The sequence below is a fragment of the Taudactylus pleione genome, unplaced genomic scaffold, assembly GCF_031769625.1.
Source record: "Taudactylus pleione unplaced genomic scaffold, aTauple2 ptg000105l, whole genome shotgun sequence".
NCBI lineage: Eukaryota > Metazoa > Chordata > Amphibia > Anura > Myobatrachidae > Taudactylus > Taudactylus pleione.
This window is the reverse complement of record NW_028284507.1, coordinates 12,558,834-12,579,154: the sequence shown is the minus strand read 5'-3', so window position 1 is coordinate 12,579,154 and position 20,321 is coordinate 12,558,834. Positions and strand designations below refer to the sequence as shown.

The window sequence follows — 20,321 nt, the reverse complement described above, 5'->3', positions numbered from 1 at the left end:
TCTTAAGTCAGATTGGACATTTTTTACTCCAAATCGTGTGTAGGACTGCCGGGGAACTGCCGGGGGAGAGTTCAAGGGAAATCGTACATCGTGAGCACATCGCCAAGTGTGTACGCACCTTTAGCTAGCCTATGTTCCAGCAGATTATCCGATGCTCCCGCAGAATATCCGATGCTGCGTTGTACAACACAACTCGGATAAGTAATGCATGGAGGAGCCTTCTGCTGCATTACCATAACTGCAAGGATGGAATTGCAAAGCTTCTTGCATGCAATACTGTCCTAAACTGAATCAGGCCCAGATTTAGTAGAACGTATTATAGGAATAATAGAAAGAGATTTAATATAATTTTATCATGACTAGCCCGTCTTTCTCTCTCCCTAACCAGCTCTGTACTTGTCATGGCTTAAAATAGATGTTTACTGAGCAGTTTCTAAGAGCAGCCGAGCAGGGTGGCAGGAGAGGGATTATAATTAAACCAAACAAACACAGGCATACATGTTAACCCCACACTCTCATTCACAATCCTAACGTACGTTACACAAAGGTAAGTGATCAATGCCTCGTTATCCTGCTAAATCATTCATTATTTGCTCTGCGATTCCCAACAAGTTAGTAGATTAAAGTAAAGGGGGAGAGAGCATGCACGCTGGGTTTTGTTATGGATACATATGGTTTCTATAGCTATAGCAGAGCATTACAGAGCATAACAAAGGGAAACCCGGTAACCTGATTTAGCTAGCATGCAGTACCGTATATCAGAACAAACAATCTCTGTAAAGTGATGATGAATTGGGATTGGCCTTGTCTTTACTTCCACAGTGGCAACTGTTATTTTTAGTGATATTATTATTGAAGAAACAGGAAGGAACACTACATCCCTTTATCATGTGCACACTACATCCCTTTATCATGTGCACACTGCACCCTTTATCGTGTGCACACTGCACCCTTTATCGTGTGCACACTGCACCCTTTATCATGTGCACACTACATCCCTTTATCATGTGCACACTGCACCCTTTATCATGTGCACACTGCACCCTTTATCATGTGCACACTGCACCCTTTATCATGTGCACACTACATCCCTTTATCATGTGCACACTGCACCCTTTATCATGTGCACACTGCACCCTTTATCATGTGCACACTGCACCCTTTATCATGTGCACACTACATCCCTTTATCATGTGCACACTGCACCCTTTATCATGTGCACACTGCATCCCTTTATCATGTGCACACTGCACCCTTTATCATGTGCACACTGCACCCTTTATCATGTGCACACTGCACCCTTTATCATGTGCACACTACATCCCTTTATCATGTGCACACTGCACCCTTTATCTTGTGCACATTGCACCCTTTATCTTGTGCACACTGCACCCTTTATCTTGTGCACACTGCACCCTTTATCTTGTGCACACTACATCCCTTTATCTTGTGCACACTGCACCCTTTATCATGTGCACACTGCACCCTTTATCATGTGCACACTGCACCCTTTATCTTGTGCACACTGCACCCTTTATCATGTACACACTGCACCCTTTATCTTGTGCACACTACATCCCTTTATCTTGTGCACACTGCACCCTTTATCTTGTGCACACTGCACCCTTTATCATGTGCACACTGCACCCTTTATCTTGTGCACACTGCACCCTTTATCATGTGCAGACTGCACCCTTTATCATGTGCACACTGCACCCTTTATCATGTGCACACTGCACCCTTTATCATGTGCACACTGCACCCTTTATCATGTGCACACTGCACCCTTTATCATGTGCACACTGCACCCTTTATCTTGTGCACACTGCACCCTTTATCATGTGCACACTGCACCCTTTATCATGTGCACACTGCACCCTTTATCTTGTGCACTTTGCACTCTTTATCATGTGCACGCTGCATCCCTTTATCATGTGCACGCTGCATCCCTTTATCATGTGCACACTGCACCCTTTATCATGTGCACACTGCACCCTTTATCATGTACACACTACATCCCTTTATCATGTGCACATTGCACCCTTTATCATGTGCACACTACATCTGTTTATCATGTGCACACTACATCCCTTTATCATGTGCACATTGCACCCTTTATCATGTGCACACTACATTCCTTTATCATGTGCACACTGCACCCTTTATCATGTGCACACTACATTCCTTTATCATGTGCACACTGCACCCTTTATCATGTGCACACTGCACCCTTTATCATGTGCACACTGCACCCTTTATCATGTGCACACTCCATCCCTTTATCATGTGCACACTGCACCCTTTATCATGTGCACACTGCACCCTTTATCATGTGCACACTGCACCCTTTATCTTGTGCACATTGCACCCTTTATCGTGTGCACACTACACCCTTTATCATGTGCACACTGCACCCTTTATCATGTGCACACTGCACCCTTTATCATGTGCACACTGCACCCTTTATCTTGTGCACACTGCACCCTTTATCTTGTGCACACTGCACCCTTTATCTTGTGCACACTGCACCCTTTATCATGTGCACACTGCACCCTTTAACTTGTGCACACTACATCCCTTTATCATGTGCACACTACATCCCTTTATCATGTGCACACTACACCCTTTATCATGTGCACACTGCACCCTTTATCATGTGCACACTGCACCCTTTATCATGTGCACACTGCACCCTTTATCATGTGCACACTGCACCCTTTATCATGTGCACATTGCACCATTTATCATGTGCACATTGCACCCTTTATCATGTGCATACTGCACCCTTTGAAGCTTATTTAAATATTTAGTCGAAAATAAAATAAAATGGATCATTTGTGCTGTTTGTTAGCAAAAAGTGGCCATAGAAGAGGTCTTAGGCCCGCATTCAGAGATGGACGCTGATGTATTCGCACCACGCATTAGCAAATATGCTAATTCTGTAGCCAGCTGGAAATGTATTGAAACGCCCACCGGCGGCTTCACAGATCCAAGCAATTGCGTACAAATATGCAGCCGCCATCGCAGATCCTTCAATAATCGGCCATCTGAGTGATCCTATGGTCACACAGAATGGCCGTCTGAACTGGGACATCGGAACCACTTTATCTGGGGATCGTAGACGCAGGCTACAAATTGCCCCAAAAAACACGCCTATGTTTTTTGTCACCACTCCCCGTTACCTCGCTAAAACGGTCCCTGGCTGTTAGTCACTTTGCTAAGTAATCCTCACTGCAAGTGGCATTGCAAAGGTACCTTGGCGCGTGCTCAGGGAGACCGTGATGCATTTGCAGTCAACCGATAATCGCTCAACTGCGTAAATATCGGAATAGCGTACATCTCTGAATCAGGCTATCTGTATATAGCAGCAATAGAAAATCTATCACCAGTGTTAATTATTAAAATGCCTCTGGGGCGGGTTATTATTGCTGAGCTCCCCAGCGGCACTGGCCCGGCAATGGTAAGCACAGACTTACCTATTTACCAGCCAGTCAGGCTCCTCCTGCACGTGGGTCACTGGGGCCACACATACGCATTGCACTAGAAGCCCAGTCTCAGGCCTCCAGTGCAGATTCTAGAAAAGTAAAATAGAAATTAAAAATATTATATACAGTTAAGAAACAACAGGACAAAAAAAATGGATAAATGGATATAAAGCTTTTTTTAATATAATAAAGCAATTTTTCCTGTATCGTCCTGAGTTGTGATAGTGGCGAGAGAATTGCGGCAGGATATGCACCACCGTGATCCTCGCTAAGTAGGCTTTCCCATGCTTTGGCCCATGATGACGGCATCTACATTTTTAGAATATCAGAAATGACTTTGGGCCTGATTATGAGTTGTGCACAGCCGCGGCCCTTATTGCGCCTTTTGCCGCAGTTGCCCCTATGACTTTATGCTAATTACGCTACAAAGCCATTGCCTGGAGCACATCTGTGTGACTTTTGCCGCAGTTGCACCTGTAACTTTATGCTAATGATGCAACATAGCCCTTCCCTGGTGTAGATCTGTGCGTCCGAATGTGCAAGGACTGAGCTGCCCACTGTCAGCATCCATAGACGCTGATATACCGCTTGGTGTGTCTTTACTCGCCACCATCGGTCACACCATCGAAAGTACCACTGGGTATGGTAAGTAGTTGACCATCTCTGTAGGCAACTGCTTAACGCCTACAACACTCCCATAGGACACTACCTCTGCGTGCATCTGTTTAGTCACCGCCCAGGAATGCCCCATAGTGCGTCTCTATACGAATACCATCAAGACACATGCGGGTGCGGCTCAAACACATTCACAGATGAAAAACCTCGCCCCACTGCGTCCAACATCGCTGTTATGTCTGACTGACAATCAGGTCCTTTATGACTTGGGTGTATAAGAGTTTAGCTTACTGAATTAATTACAACATCATAATATATGACGACTATAGCCAATCCTGTAAATGATGCCAATACACTGTCTATGAGCTGTCGGGGATGACAGGAAGCTAGGATAGGTCAGGTAAGCTTGGACAGTTCTGATGACAATACATGTATAAAACTGAGGACAGGCTGAAATGGTCACAAAACTGGTGAGTCGTGAATTTGTCTCGATGGCAACTTCTTGGGGTATATTGCAGGTTTTTAGAAGTGGAAATGTTGCCCATAGCCATACCAACATTTGTCCCTGCTGACTTGGGACTTCCGCGCCTCCAAAAGGGTGTGTGGCCTGTTTGTAAAGGGGCGTGGCCCGATGACACGCCCCCATTTACACCACTAAAGTGCGTGCACAGCATCTTCAAGATGCTGGGCTGCCTTGAGGCTTACCCCCACACTGTGAGTAGATGCCATGCGCACAGCATCTATTCTCTCTCTGCTTACCCGCTGCTCTGCTATGCACCCGAGGTCACGCATGCGCACAGCCGCCGGGGAGGTAGTGAGGAGGCGGCGGAGGGATCTGCTCAGATCCCTTTTCGCATCCCCGTACCTGGGATCTAAGAGCAAGCGCCGTCTGAAGATGGCGCTTGTTCTCAGATTTGCTGAATATCAGGGGTCCTTTTCGGACCCCTGTTGATGAATGGCCTGGTACTAAAATATGCGGAATATGCCCACTCTTCCAGCCAACCGATTTTCAGGAGGCTCCCGGCTGTTTTGAGAGAGTAGGCAGGTATGACATGATCACTTCCGGTTGCTTTTGCAGATATCTCCGATCTGCTGCATTTTTTTAAACAGCCTCTAAAGATGTGTCCACATACATCTTACTTCCTTGCGTGTTAAACAGCGCTTCTAGTTGCGCCATGTCGTGGTGTCACTCGATAGCACTGAGCTTATTTTCGTGCGATTTTTTTTTTACCTTCAAATGTGTTTTATTTGCACACCGAAGTGAAATTGAAACACAAGCAGCTTCTGCTGATTAAAATACTATGCAGCATTCCTATATTCTCTGTGTGCAACTGCGGGTGTATCTGCATGCAAAATGCTACGTTACAGTGTCACAGCCGCGGACACTGTAACGTAGCATTCGCATGCAGATACACCCGCTTTTGCGAATCAGACGCATTTGAAGGTAAAAAGTCACACAGAAAGAAGCTCAGCGCTACCAAGTCGCCAGGTGTTAAGGCGTTATGTTTAACGCGACTTGTAGGTTAGATGCATGTGGACACATCTGTATAATCCTCCGAAAACAGACATTTCCTCCCAAAACAGGCACATCAATGTCCCCACCCAGGAACGCCCACTACATTTGCAATGTATGCACGTCTGAAATCGCAGCTGCAACTCTGTACGGACATAATCGGTATGTGTGTTCGCTGCAACTTAGACGCATGTGCAGTAGAAAAAAAATTGCTCCACTACGTCCGACATCGGCAGCGTGTACACCTCTGAATGAAGCCCATATTCTATTATGACTGTCTCTTATTCTGGTGTTCAAACACATTACTGGGCACACTTGCTGATAATGAATATATGGAGAAAGATAGTAACTGACACTTGTTCTCCCAAAAGGTGGGATGCATCAAGTAATGCCGTATGCACGATGATTTAAACAAAGGACAGCTCTTCCGAAGAGTGGACACTGGCCAGCACATGCTCATAGGCTTCTATTAGGCAACACCATCTTAGTGCATAAGGTGATTGCGGTCAAACCTGCGAAATGGCATTTTTGGAGGTTTAACCGCATTTTCAGTATAGCGCATCCCACCCAGTGAGAGATATAACAAAATATGTGATGTTAAAGTTATGTGTATACAATATTTTTTTACCTTTAAATTGTAATATACTAGGAAAGGTATACATTTTCATAAATCTAACTTATACTATAATCTATATAGTAAGCAAGAAAGTACAGTATGTCTGTCTGTTTGTCCTTTATGCACGGCCAGAGTTTTGTACCTAGCCCCACCAATTTCAGAATGGTGGTGTAGTTTGACCAAGATTAGGTTTTTGCCTAGGTTTGAACTTCGTCAGGGCCACACACTGTCATACAATCCCAAAAAACTGAGACTCTCTTAAATTACACAGGTTCTGGGGCTGAGGGGCTGGCTTCATAAACACTGTCACACTCTGCTGGGCTCATGAGCAGTTCAGCACTCGATACATTCAGACTGTGGCAGACAACATAATCAATCCACAATATTTGATCCTGGCAAAACATAGCATATGAAGATTACAAACAGCAGGGGAGATTGATCGCAGACACACAGTGCAACTGCGGGTGGATCCCCTTCTGTCTGGGAATGGGACTCCGGTCCCGGCATTCCCCCCCTGTGCAGATTTGTGATTATCAGGAATCTGTGCATGCACCTGACCTATACTGCACATGTGCAGTACGGGGCTGCGATCTTGCACATAGTCCGGCAGCAGAATGTCAGTGATAGACAGTCTGCTGCCGTTTGTGGCTGGGGAGCGGGCGGCAAAGGACTCTGGGCCTGATTAAGACCCGCTCGCAAGCGCATTGTGCTCGCAAGCGGGTCGATGGTGGGCCAGTGCGCAAGCCGCGCACGTGTGCGAACCCCGGAGCGAGCGCAAAAAGCACTCGCTCTGGTGCTCGCAAAAAAACGGGGCGGCTGTCAATGTTGATCGACAGCTCGCCCCGTTTTGTAGGGGGGGGGGTGGCTGTGCCGCCTGCCGTTTGTGGGCGGTCCTACTGACATCACCATGATGTCAGTAGGTGGACTTCCTGCTCTATTAGAGCATGAAATCCACTGGGGCTTACGGCCACGAGACCCTACCCTAAGGGTCTCGTCGCAAGCTCGATGCGACCATCACCTGGCCGCTCGCATAAGCTGTGGGTGGTCACCCACAGCTATGCGAGCGGCCAGGAGGCCGCAACTTAAAAAACAAGCGTCCGCCCTGTTTCAGAGCGAGCGCTCGCTTTTTGCGAGCGGCTCTGAATCAGGCCCTCTGTTTCCCAAAACAGAGGAGTGTCACCACCATTGGGGGAGAGACCAGGTTCCCTGTCGGCTGACGGAGATTTCCCGGTGTCTTTTACTCATCTGCGGCGGGTGGATTGCATGACCCTATGGTCACTCAGCCAGTCAAAGGGATTGCAGTTAGTATATTTATCAATTTCTGTTCGGTATTTCAGTCTGCCCCCGATATACCTCATTCCAAACGGTATGAGAATACCCCTGCTTGTACTGTCATTAACTCCTAATTTACATAGTTATCCAGGTTATAGGTGAGGAAAATGTAAAACAAAAATGAAGGCTGCACGTATACTCAACCCGGGCAACCCCAGGTATCCCAGCGAGTAGCATATAAATCTGTTGGTAGTATCAGTGTACGGGAATCAGAACCTATTAACTTGAGGCTGCTGGTCTCATAAACTATTATCAGAGTAGCATGTGCAGCAGACTGACCCTATGCCCCTCTAATGTAGTGGTAGTGATATAGTGTACTTACAGTACTGTGTGGGCCCTGCAGGGCTGGTATGTCTGCGGTAGACTCATAGGTGCGTCCATTCACCAGGGAAGAGCTCTGGCAGGTCCTAGACACCGCTGACTCAGTTAGCCTGTTTGTACTGAGGATGATGGTAGCACAGGAGCACTGCTCATCCAACAAAATCAACACTAGTAGTACTTAAATATTTATGAGCTTAATGCTGTAAATTTAATTCTTAATATCTCTGCCCCTGTCCGATTCCTGGCGCTTGGGCTTTTGTGTGCCACTGTGACCTTTAGGTCACCCATACGCACTAGTTTCACTGCTCCAAAAGAAGCACTGAAAAGACTCGGGGAGACAGACGATTTTCGGATCAGCTGTCTCCGCGGCGGAGCATCGATGAACTGCTTCAGCGCTCGCGTCAAGTTGAAATGAATAGAGTCCTAAGTATTATTTAAAATTAATAATGAATAGAGTCCTAAGTATGATGTAAATTGTGGGAACAATTAAAGTGAAAGGTATTGCTCATGGGCTGTATTTGAGGTTGTGTATAAAGTATTTTTATTTTTGGAATATCTTTGAAATTGTCAGAGGCCACAATTGTGCTGCAGCCATCTGTAGAGCTGAGAATGTTTTTCTTCTGTGAGTATGATGTGATAATTGCAGGTTGTATCAGTAAGACAGGACAGGACAAGTAGACAGCAGTTGTGCCACTAAAATATACAGTAGGATGCATGTTACCGTTATACGCTTGTCCCCTTATTGTACTTGTTTATGTATATTATATTGTCCATGAATAGCCATATGCAAAGTCTGGTGACGTAGGCTGATCAGGGCGTCTGAGGATGTGATAGCTCATTCATTACTTCTTCACTTCTTACTATTGGCAATGTACAATGGCCCTGATTCAGACCCGCTCGCTGCCGCAGGCAGCTCACAGGGTCTCTGGGCGTTTTTTATTTGTCTCCAGGCTGCTCGCAAAGCTGTGGGTGTCCACCCACAGCTTGTGCGAGCGGGCTGGAGCCCGTCGCGACAAGACCCTGGGGTAGGGTCTCGGCTGCCGCAAGCCCGAGTGGACTCCCTGCTCTAATAGGTCCTCCCACAAACGCCAGGCGTTCCTAAGGGAACGCCTGCGTTTGTGCAGCCACCCCCCCCTACCCGCCTTCAAAACAGGGCGAGCTGTTACTCACCATCGACAGCCACCCCGTCTTGTAGAGAGCCCATCAGGGACTGAAGTTCAGTCGCTCGGTGGGGCTCGCGCATGCGCACGCTGGCCGCGGCGCATGCGCAGTGGCCAAACATCGAGCCGTTTGCAATCGCTGTGCACTCGCGAGCGGCTCTGAGTCAGGCCCAATATGTCATGCTGTTCACTATTGTGGCAGCTAGATTGCACTGTCAAATATTGTTTTATAGAAATTACTATGCTATTGCTAATATACCACTACAGAGGTGAACAACTAGACATATTTTTAATGAAAACCAATTATGGCCATTTGTTTGTATATCCATTCCCATCACACTAATTTAGTCTGCTGGGGGTATATTTACTAAAGTGCAGGTTTTTAGAAGTGGAGATGTTGCCCATAACAACCAATCAGATTCTAGCTATTATCTTCTTGAATGTAATAGATAAATGTTAAATAGAATCTAATTGGTTGCTATGGGCAACATCTCCACTTTTAAAAAGCCACACTAGTAAATATTTGTCTTTTTTTTACGATTTTGATTGTATTGCCGCAATACTGGTTCTGCAGATGAAAATAGTTGAACAAAAAATATTTATTCTCTGAATAAGGCCTTTTTTTGATGTTTAAAAGTTTGATTTTCATTTTTTTTATTTTAATTATTTTTAACCGTTTGTTTTTTAATTAGTGGAACTAAAAGTACAATTATTGGCTTTTAGCTTCATTGCTGGTAGCAGCCCATATATGCTCATATCTACATTAGACTGGCTTGGCTTGGTCCAGTATCGCCGGGAAAGCTGAGTGTCTGTGATTTGCCTGATCGTTCTGTAATATGACAAACTTCTGTCTCTGCCTGAATCCTCCCATGCTGCTAGTCCCGCCTCTGAAGAGTGATAAACATAATGCAGAGCAATCATGTGATCACACTGGGTTACGGGGCCTTGGCTCCAATCAGAAGAATCCGATTGGCTTCCTGTGCATTATAGTGTAGGCAAACACATTCTGCAGTATTACCTATGGTATAACAAATTTCAGGTCTGAATACTTAGGGTGTGGCTGCACTTCTTGGGCAGAATGGAGCTCCCAGACAGACCCAGGACAGGGTAATGTGTACCTGTCCCCCATTTCTTAGTGCCCTAGCTCTGGATCATCACCAGCTCTGACTTTTGCCTTGATCTTAACTATTCTCGGGAAGCTGCATGCCCTGACTTTGCTCAGATATAGGACCTTATTCCATCTTCTCCGACCTGCATTGTCTTATTATTCAGTTCCGATATTTGTTTATTTGTGTTTTAAGTATCTATACCAGAATACGATTCTTCTACTACATGCAGAAGGCTGAGGAGAACCATGTACCTTAAGCATGTTTGTTGGATGAGGAGATCTCCTGCACTGTCTCCATCCATAGTGCCAAACGGGATGTAGTCAGCAGGCTGGCGGCCACCGGTCTAAATGCCAACGGCTGAATCCTGACAAGCGACTTAAGATGGGCGTCGAAATACTGCCACCTATCTTAATCCAGTGATAGATCGGAACCAATCTATTGTAATTAATAACCAGCCCAAGTTCATTAGTGTATGTCAGACCCTTGCATTACAGAGTATATTCCGGAGATTGAATCAACACACTACCAGTTTTGTGTTCATGATTCATCTAACTGTATAACAGAAAGGCATATACTTTATAGGCGTATCTACAAAGAGGTTGATCTCAAACTGTGACATGCATAATTACAGCAAATACAGACATTCTGTCATGATCCGGTGCAAATGTTCCTCTGTGGAGGACGGTGAGCCAGGGGGTTCGGGTGACTATGGGAGTGACTGGACTAGGTCTCCTTGTTGTGGCCAAACCCAGATTTGGCTAGACCTGCCCAGAGGCGCGGAGTCTAACTCACTTGGTGGTTTTCTCCAGTGACCCCTCCAATTGGGATTTGGTTTTCCGCTGCACCAAGTGAGCAGGTCGCGGCCCTCTGGACAGGTACCTGGGAATGGCAGAAAACCGGAAACTATAATGAATGCTATAATACTGGTGGTGAACCACATGCTTGAACTCTGGAGCTGGATCTGAATACTTAGAAAACTGGGAAAGAATCTGGATGCTAGAACACAGGCATGGATTGGAAATAGTTAAATATATAGGTGCCGATTTGCACAGACAAGCTACAGAGCAGAGTGGACAAAGACAAATACTGGGAGTGCTGGAAATGCTGGTACTGCTTTGCACAGGCAAGACACAGAGCAGAGTGGACAAAGGCAAATACTGGGAGAGTAACAGATTCTGGAGCTGATTAGCACAGTGAGACACAGAGAGAAGACAGGCATATACTGGGAAAGCGAGGAATGCTGGTGCAGATTTACACAGACAAACACAGGGCTGTAGACTGGCTGGGAATGCTTAAAGAGGCAGCTGGGAGCTAATTAGTACTAGCAGGTAATCTGACACCTCAGTAGCACATATACAAAGACACACAGACATAGAAAAACATGGTAATAGGGGAGAACTAACTCTCAAGCTGCATACACACACAACGATTTAGTTAATGAACGATTTTAGTAAATGCTTTTCTCCCTTGAAAAAATTAACTAAAATCGTTTACTAAAGTTGTTCATTTACTATGTTCATTTAAATGTAATGAATGATTTTTTAGAACTACAAACGATTTTTGCATATTCCCTTACTGAAAATCGTTGAGTTGACAAGTCTGACTGAACTACAAACTACAAACGTGAACGCGCATGAACGAAAATCGTTCATCGTTTGACTCAGAAAGTGAACGATTTTTACAAACGATTATCGTTAAACGATAGTCGTTAAAAAAATCGTTGTGTGTGTATGCACCTTCAGACTGAGAATAGCAAGGAAGCTAAAGCTGGAGACTTTAGAGAACTGTGAGCAGGCTAATGCAACTCTCTGCAGGAATAGCACAGAGCAACATAGTATCACAGACACTGGAACAATGAAGTTGAACAGCAGTTACTTGTTCCTGGAGTCAGACTAATATACCCCTGGGTGGCTGATCATTGGATCAGAGGATCAGCTGAGTGACCACAGGACTATCATTGGGAGAGACTAGTCAGGTGATATGAGCCAACATGGCTGCGCCCATGCCTGGCACCCCGGAAACCAGGACGCACGCACGGAAGCCCTAGTGGACCCCAGGGAGAATACTCAGTCACCACTCACCTCCACTCCCAGCATCTGGACACCTAAGCCCAAGGAACCAGCGCAGAGGTGAGTAGCGACCGATCCCAGGCCACATCCTGACATTCATTGTTCTACAAGGTTAATATTGGGTGTACATGTGGGAATGCTAGGTAAGGAGGGGGTAAGGGAGGGTAAGGATACACAGTCTTATTAAACCCCTGTCGGGATACCAACCATCGGGATGCCGCTGTCAGTATTGTGACAGGAGGCATCCCGACTGCCGGCATTACAAACCGATTCCAAGCCAAACAGGTAACTGAGCCGGAGGTCTCTAGGACTTGCTGGAGCTCAGCAGGTCTGACCTCCAACATGCGATACTGAGCATGCGCGCCTTGTTCGCACGTCTTTCTTGCCTGGCATCCTCTGTTAATGGACGTATCTCTGAGAGTTATCCTATTACAGCTGCCCTGCAGTGCACACTAGGAGCCCGTAAGTACGCTATATCACTACCGCTATATTAGAGGGACTTAGCGCTATATTACACTGGGGCGCATACCACCCAGACATTGGTGGTAACGTTCCAGGCTTCAGCAGTACTATTGTTTACACACCTGTTACATCCCTGTGTCATATGCTACTTTTTGTTCTACCTGGTTGAATAAACCTAAGACCTGGCTAAGCTACATCACGTGTGGACTAACCGCCACCAGCACCAAACAACTGCGCAACACATTTAACACCTTATGCACTCTGGATAAGTGTATTGTCTACTACTTAGTGGGTGAGAGCTCACAACACCAATTCCAGCCAGTGTTATCCTGCTGCACAATTCCCCTACTGCTACTCTGCTAATCATGTACAGCTCTAAGAGAAATGGGGTTGTTATAAGTAAAAGACACCAATTAGCCTGGTTCTGCAGGTTAATATTGAGAATTTGGCATCTGGCATCAGACTACCATAATTTACTGAAACTCAAAGCTGCTCTGAGGTAGAGAGGGGATAGGGGGGGGGGGGGGGTAGGTGGTTTTCCAGCAGCCATTCCTTCATTCCTTGAAGAAATGCTTAGTTCTGGCTGTACAGAGCTGTGCCTGTTTGTTTATATGCAGTTTTGTATTGGGGGGGATACCAGGGGGACTCATCAGAAGCCAAAAAGAATGTCTCAGGATTGGATGTGAGTGCTATGTGACTGGCTCACATGCCAGCAATGGATGTCCTGTTAGGCCATGTATGCAGAGTGCACCAGACAGTCAATGTGTTGTATGGAAATGGTTTATTCATTTCTCTTACGCTGCTATTTATTTATTTTTATTGTGATAACAGTGGTGGTTAAGAATAAATAATATGTTGCCTTAATTCACAATGCAATAAGCTTAGACAACCTGTATATATATTACTTTGTAGTCCAATCTTTAAAAAGCATTGCCTTAATGAGTATAACCCTTAGGAAGTACAGTGCACAATAAAACTGCTGCTCCACAAAACTAATAAAGAGAAATGATGTTCTGCGGAATTGCAGTTGGATGGAATGTGCAGATAGCTATGCGCGTACGCTCTGTCTGGGTCTGCTCTGGCTATAATTAAACCCAATCAGTGGCTGGTTGCCATCGCTGTGTGTCACTCCCAAACTCATTGAAAGCACCTGTTACCAGGAGGATTAGTATGGCTGTGTGATACAGATAAGTGGTGTTTTAAGTGTTTTTCTTCTGAGTGAAACCCATTGTCCTCAAGATCACATCTAGCAACGGGAAACATAATTATGAAAACAAACATAAAAATTAGTAGTTAGAAAACAACAGTTTACGGACTTGTCTTAGTTCACTACTTGAGGAACTATAATATATCCAACAGTTAATAGCCAAGTTAGCTTTTTTTAACCCTATCATCAAATTAAATTACATTTGCTATTGCAGGGCCTATTTATTAATGGAAGCATTTTTGTCAAGTTACTTAATATATTATTAAGTAACTTGACTCAGGGGCCCATGTACATTGCACACTCCACATCCATTATAGATGCGCCCCTTGTGCTGAACTTGTGCATTTTTTACAGACCACAACAAAATGGAACAACCACTGGAAAAACAGACAAAATGGTTAAATCCGTTTGAACTAATTTTGTTTAGAACAGGGGTTCCCAACCATGGTCCTCAAGGCACATTAAAGCTGGCCACACACTAGACCCAACTTTCATCCAACCATCCAACTAGTTGATTGGTTGGAATGAAAATCTGGTAACATATGGGAGTAAATGATGATCAGCAATTTGCTCCTAAATGCCAGAAAACAGATGAAAATGACGTCAGACAAGTTTGTTAACTATTTGATCTAAACAATTTGTTCAAAAAACTGTTTTTAATCCATTTTCCAGCGTTTGGGAGCAAATTGCTGATTGTCATTTGCTTTCATCCCTTACCAGATTTTCATTCCAACCAATAAACTAGTTGGATGGTTGGATGTAAGTTGGTCTAGTGTGTGGCCAGCTTAACACTCCATGTTTTAAGGATAGACTACTTGAGCACAGGTGACTTAATTAGTACCTCAGTTATTTTGATTTAACCACCTGTGCTGAAACATGGCTATCACTAAAACCAGGACTGTTAAGCTGGCCACACATCTAAAGATTATCTGTCCAACCAGCCAACTAGTAGATTGGTTGGAATGAAAATCTGGTAAGGAATACAATCAGCAACTTGCTCCCAGACGCTGAAAAATGGACCAAAACTGTTGTATGAACAATAGTTTAGATCAAACATTTAACAAACTTGTCTGAATGACCATTTTCATCTGTTTTCTGGCATTTAGGAGTAAATTGCTGATCATCATTTACTCCCATTCCTTACCAGATTTTCATTCCAACCAATCAACAAGTTGGCTGGTTGGATGTAAGTTGTTCTAGTGTGTGGCCAGCTTTAGTGTGCCTTGAGGACCGAGGTTGGGAATCACTGGTTTAGAAGAAGCATTTTTGTCCATTTTCCGATTTATAAGATTATTGGTCCAATCTGGTTGGTTGGAATGAAAATCTGGTAATGTATGGGACCAAATGGTCTATTGTCATTTGCTCCCATACATTGCCAGATTTTCGTTCCAAAAAAACTGATTTGACAGATAATCTTAAAGTGTGTACCTAGGGCCTGATTCAGCAAGGATCGCAACTGCGACTACGCACGCAATCGGCCGATTGTTGCACTCTGCGCATGCATCGCCGTGCACGGACCAGCCACTGCAATCAGGACTACGCAGACAATTTCAGAGTGATTGACAGGAAGTGCCGTTTGTGGAAGGTGACGGGGTGTTGGCAAAAAGCAGGCGTGCCAGGGCGTTTGAACACCGTTGCATGGGGTGTGCATAAATTGGGCTCTGCGATGCCCTACACAACTCGAGTACCCACTGCGTGCGATGGGGTTAGCAATATCTGAGTAAGGTTAGACCTTGTGCAAGTGTGCGTGAGGCTCCGATTGTACTCGATGTTACAGATGGTTTCGCAGTCTTGCTGAGTATTACGGATGTGTGTAAGGTAAGGTGGGCATCCTGATGTTGTGCTGCGACGGCATAGCAATCGCAATGGATTCGCATATCGCAATGAGACTGCGTGCGTAATCGCTATTGCATTCGCAGTTGTGATCCATAATGACTCAGGCCCCTAGCTACATTGCAGTGCTATCAGAGGCATTGCACATGGAGGAAAGCGAGGCGGATAGCATAACTTTATAAACATGGATGAAATTGCTTTTGCACAAAAGGATTTCTTGATTAGCCATGCAGAGAAATAATTACTATTTAATGACTTTCTTTGTGAATATTATAAAATGCAAATGTAATTTTTAAAAAGTGATTAGAAAGTAGGAGAATTAAATTATTTTAATATACAACTTATTTCAATATGCAGTATTAAAGGAGAGGTAATTTTATCAAAGACACCGAGTTCCTGAATCTTCATCTACCTGTTCATTGAGTTCAAATTGTAAATTTAATAAAAAAATTATTATAGAGATAAGGCTAATAGCCTGGATAGAATTGTATGTCAGCTTTAATACTGGGAAAAAAAATACAAACTGTAAAGGTGCCCATCCACTAGACAACAGGCAAAAGACTGCACGATTACGACATTGTATTCGTGCTGTCGTTTGTCAGTCTGTGATGTGACGAGCAGTCGTTCAGTGCAGGCTCATCAATCATGTGCAAACATGTTGAACCTGACGATATCGTCAGGTTGTACAACATATTTGTTCGATGATAGATATCTAAACGACCAGCGGGAGCGCGCATCGCTTTTCGTTTCAGATATGTTTTAAACAATCTGCAAACGATTATCGAATGATAATGATTTTCTTATCGTTCAATTTAATCATCTAGTGTATGGGCACCTTTACATAGAGATGGGGAATTTTCATCTCCTGCAATGTCCAGTTAACCAGTAACGATTGTAAAGCTTCCTGCAGAGGATGTTCGGTGCCTTTGCCATGGGGGCAAACTGTGGGCAGCGGCATGGGGCACTGCGGCACCAGTTTCATAATAACAATAATATGGAAATAAATATTGAGAAAGCTAATATAGGTACCTTCAGGCAAGCATAAACAAGGTCCAAAACTTTGAAGCCAATGTCATAGCAAGTGGTAAGCCATAAGTGATCTCGATCTAACCAGAGGTCAGGGCAGGCATCTATACAAGAAGGGTCAGAGTCCAAGGAAAGGTAAGTACAGGCATTGATCCAGAGAAAGGTTTGGGTACAAGCAGAGATGAAAGAGTTAGGAATAAACAAGAGCACTTTCAAAATGGTACAATGCACCCATAAGCTATCTGTACTAATGAAAATGTAGGCAACCAATCAGGGCCAGACTGGCCATTTTTTCACTTCTGGCGAATGCCAGAAGGGCCAATGGTCAGATGGGCCAGTTTGGCCACCCACGTGGATACTATAGAAAATGTATCTCCCAAAATGGCCGCCGTCTGAAAGAAGACAATTGTGTCACAATAAGAATTGTGAGATCTTCAATAACCATGTTCTGCCAGCAGACACTAGAGGCCCAGTGATACCTCTAGTAACAAGGAAGGTCTGATACGCCCCTTACACAGGGCCGGATTAACATCTTCAGAAATGCTTCAGCAGCCTGCTACCAGTGGCCATACCGGGCCCCGCCCCCAGACCGTGGGCCGCGACCCCTGCATGGGGCATAATTAAAAGGTGCCCCAGCAATTACTGACTTCCCCAATATTAGTTTAAGATCTGTATTGGTTTACTGCTTTACAATACTTTAACACCTGATTAGCTTACTTAACTTAAGTTACAAATAAATAAAGACACGGACACCAGAGCTTGGCTAAAAAAGGTCACAGCTTTTTATTTATAAATTAAATTCAATCAACCTAACCAGGGTGGCCAAGAGACGCTGCAACTCAGTTCTAGCTTTCACCTTGCTCAATACTCGGAGGACGACTAAACGACCCCCCTTCAAGACGTACTAACGATGCAAGAGTCTCACTTCCCTCCTGGGCCAATCCGAGGTGCTTTCGCACTAAAACAGCACCCGGGTCCCCCCGCAAAGAGAAGGACAAATTCGCCAGGGGCAATGAGGGACAGTGCCCCCACAAAGTTGTCTTACGCCACCTAAAGCCACTGAGTTGCAGCGAACTCCCGCCATGCTGTGCCTCACCTAAATTGGAAAAAAGCAGATTAGTGAACACAACTTAAATGTGGGTGGGATGGTGGGTTCCGAAATTCCACTGCAAAAGAGGCTGAGCTGCCCTCTAACCCTTCCTTATATATCCTCCATTTAACTCCTCCTATCCCTCTGCCTATAGGATGATCTGGCCACCTGACACAAACCCTTCACTCAGCCAACCAGGCTGTCATACACAAAAACACCTTGCAGAAACCATCAATCTTATCTATCCTCAATCCTATACAGATTTCGTCTACCATAAGATCTGTATTGGTTTACTGCTTTACAATACTTTAACACCTGATTAGCTTACTTAACTTAAGTTACAAATAAATAAAGACACGGACACCAGAGCTTGGCTAAAAAAGGTCACAGCTTTTTATTTATAAATTAAATTCAATCAACCTAACCAGGGTGGCCAAGAGACGCTGCAACTCAGTTCTAGCTTTCACCTTGCTCAATACTCGGAGGACGACTAAACGACCCCCCTTCAAGACGTACTAACGATGCAAGAGTCTCACTTCCCTCCTGGGCCAATCCGAGGTGCTTTCGCACTAAAACAGCACCCGGGTCCCCCCGCAAAGAGAAGGACAAATTCGCCAGGGGCAATGAGGGACAGTGCCCCCACAAAGTTGTCTTACGCCACCTAAAGCCACTGAGTTGCAGCGAACTCCCGCCAAAGCCAGGCCCTAAGGAAAGACTGGCCCGCCACCCAAAAACTACACCAAAAATGAGAATAAATCCTTCACAAACAAACTGGTCCCCACAGCATTCAAATGCACACCATCATGACGAAGGAACTTCCCAATATCACCAACCAAAAAGCCATGACTCACCAAAATTCCTCCAATTTTTTCCACATGCTTGGCAATTGCAACATTCGCTTTCTTACGTGCTCTCTCCAAAGCACCATACTTGCGCACTCCCCTCCATGTCAAACGAGGCATCATTTCAGACCATACAATCCGAATATTGGGCCACTGCAAACGTATCTCGTCCATCACTTCACGAATCCTGACAATCAGCTCCACACCTTTCAACTGGCCCACATCATTGCCACCAACATGTAAAACCAATATATTCGGAACTCCCCACTTAGCCACTGATGAAACTATCAGTGCCAACACAGATGCCACACGCAAGCCCCTTACACCAATCCAACGCACTCTAAACCTGCGAGGCCACAAAACCTGTTTTTGGGACAACACATATTTTTCCGCCCAAAAAATATATGAGTGACCAAGAAGCCACACCTGCCCCTCTTCTTCCGTCAATGCTGTGGAAAAAGAGAGAACCTAACCGTGAGAACCGCACCAAACCCAATTCCAAACGGACACAACTTTAGTAACACATAGCAACTGACTAGCAGGGATGCAGAACTGGGGAAAACAGGAACCCGAGTGAAGAAGAAAAACCAAAAAACCTGCCCGTGAACCAAATGGGTCAAATCATGGCTAACGGGAGGAAAAATTAAAAATCCCTTCACACCCCCAATTGCTCAACGCTAACCGTTGACCAATTGGCGGGTAAGCAACGTTTTCGGGTTAACGCAGGGTGCGCCCCTATACCTTATCGCATCGCACGTACTTTTTATATGCAGCTGACTTCCAGCGCCCCACCTTCTGAATGTCCTGCACAGACGCCCCTGAGAGGGCCGCACAAGTAGCAGCGCCAATACGAAAAGAATGCGTGCCATACTCTGACGGATTCAAACCCAATTCTAACAAACATTTCTTAAAAACCGCTGCAAATTGAAACTTGGTCAGAGGAGTGCCATCCGCATGAATTAGCCACTGCGCACCCCCACTAGGACGTAACCCCATAAACCTGGCAGCTAACTGAACTGGACAGATGTCTAAATCCCTATTCTTATGCAGAGTAACCCATTTCCCCCTGCCTGTTTGATCTGTTTTGGAGAAACGCAGCTTGCAAAGTATCGCTGAGTCACGAAAAACAATGTCTTTTAACAAAAGACCAGAAACTGTGGAAGTTTTATTGGTAGACACTACCTCGCTAACCCGAAACGCCCCAAAAAATGCTACCGCAAAAGCAAGCCTAAAAAGAAAAGTTTCATACAAATCAACCGCTATCCTTCCCATTGAAGTCAACAAGCCGGACAAAAGCTGCAAATCGACTGGCCGGCGAGAGTCTGAACGAGCTGGCGACCCCTTAGCCCAACCCCTCAAAGCCTTCACTAACACGAAAGCCTTGGTGGGGTCATGCAAACCTTTTAATTTGCAGAAAAAGGAGATACCAGCAAGCGCGGAACCTATAAACGCTCTAGATCTGCCCTGCTGATAACGAAACCAAACAAAAGATGAAATCAACTGTTCCGGAGACTTACCCTCCACGTCTGGGAGAGCACAATGCGTGCACCAATCCCGCCAAGCGGCTGAGTAAGCCCGGAAAGTCGATGGAGCAAGCGACTTTAACGCCAAACCTTCTAAGCCGGCCTGATAATCTGCCAC

The 20,321-nt window shown here is 45.1% G+C and overlaps 1 protein-coding gene across 2 annotated transcripts in view; it reads left to right on the top strand.

Annotated features, from left to right (window-relative positions):
- Positions 1 to 475: 475 nt before the first annotated feature.
- LOC148525581 (dual specificity protein phosphatase 26-like) overlaps positions 476 to 20,321 on the top strand; it is a 40,504-nt gene continuing 20,658 nt past the window's right edge. Inside the window, exon 1 of one of the 2 annotated variants that reach the window (XM_088470893.1) lies at positions 476 to 547. The gene's annotated coding sequence lies outside the window, so the exon portion shown is untranslated. Of the gene's footprint in view, positions 548 to 12,205; positions 12,281 to 20,321 lie in introns of those variants that run through there. The other variant, XM_088470894.1, reaches the window with a different exon arrangement.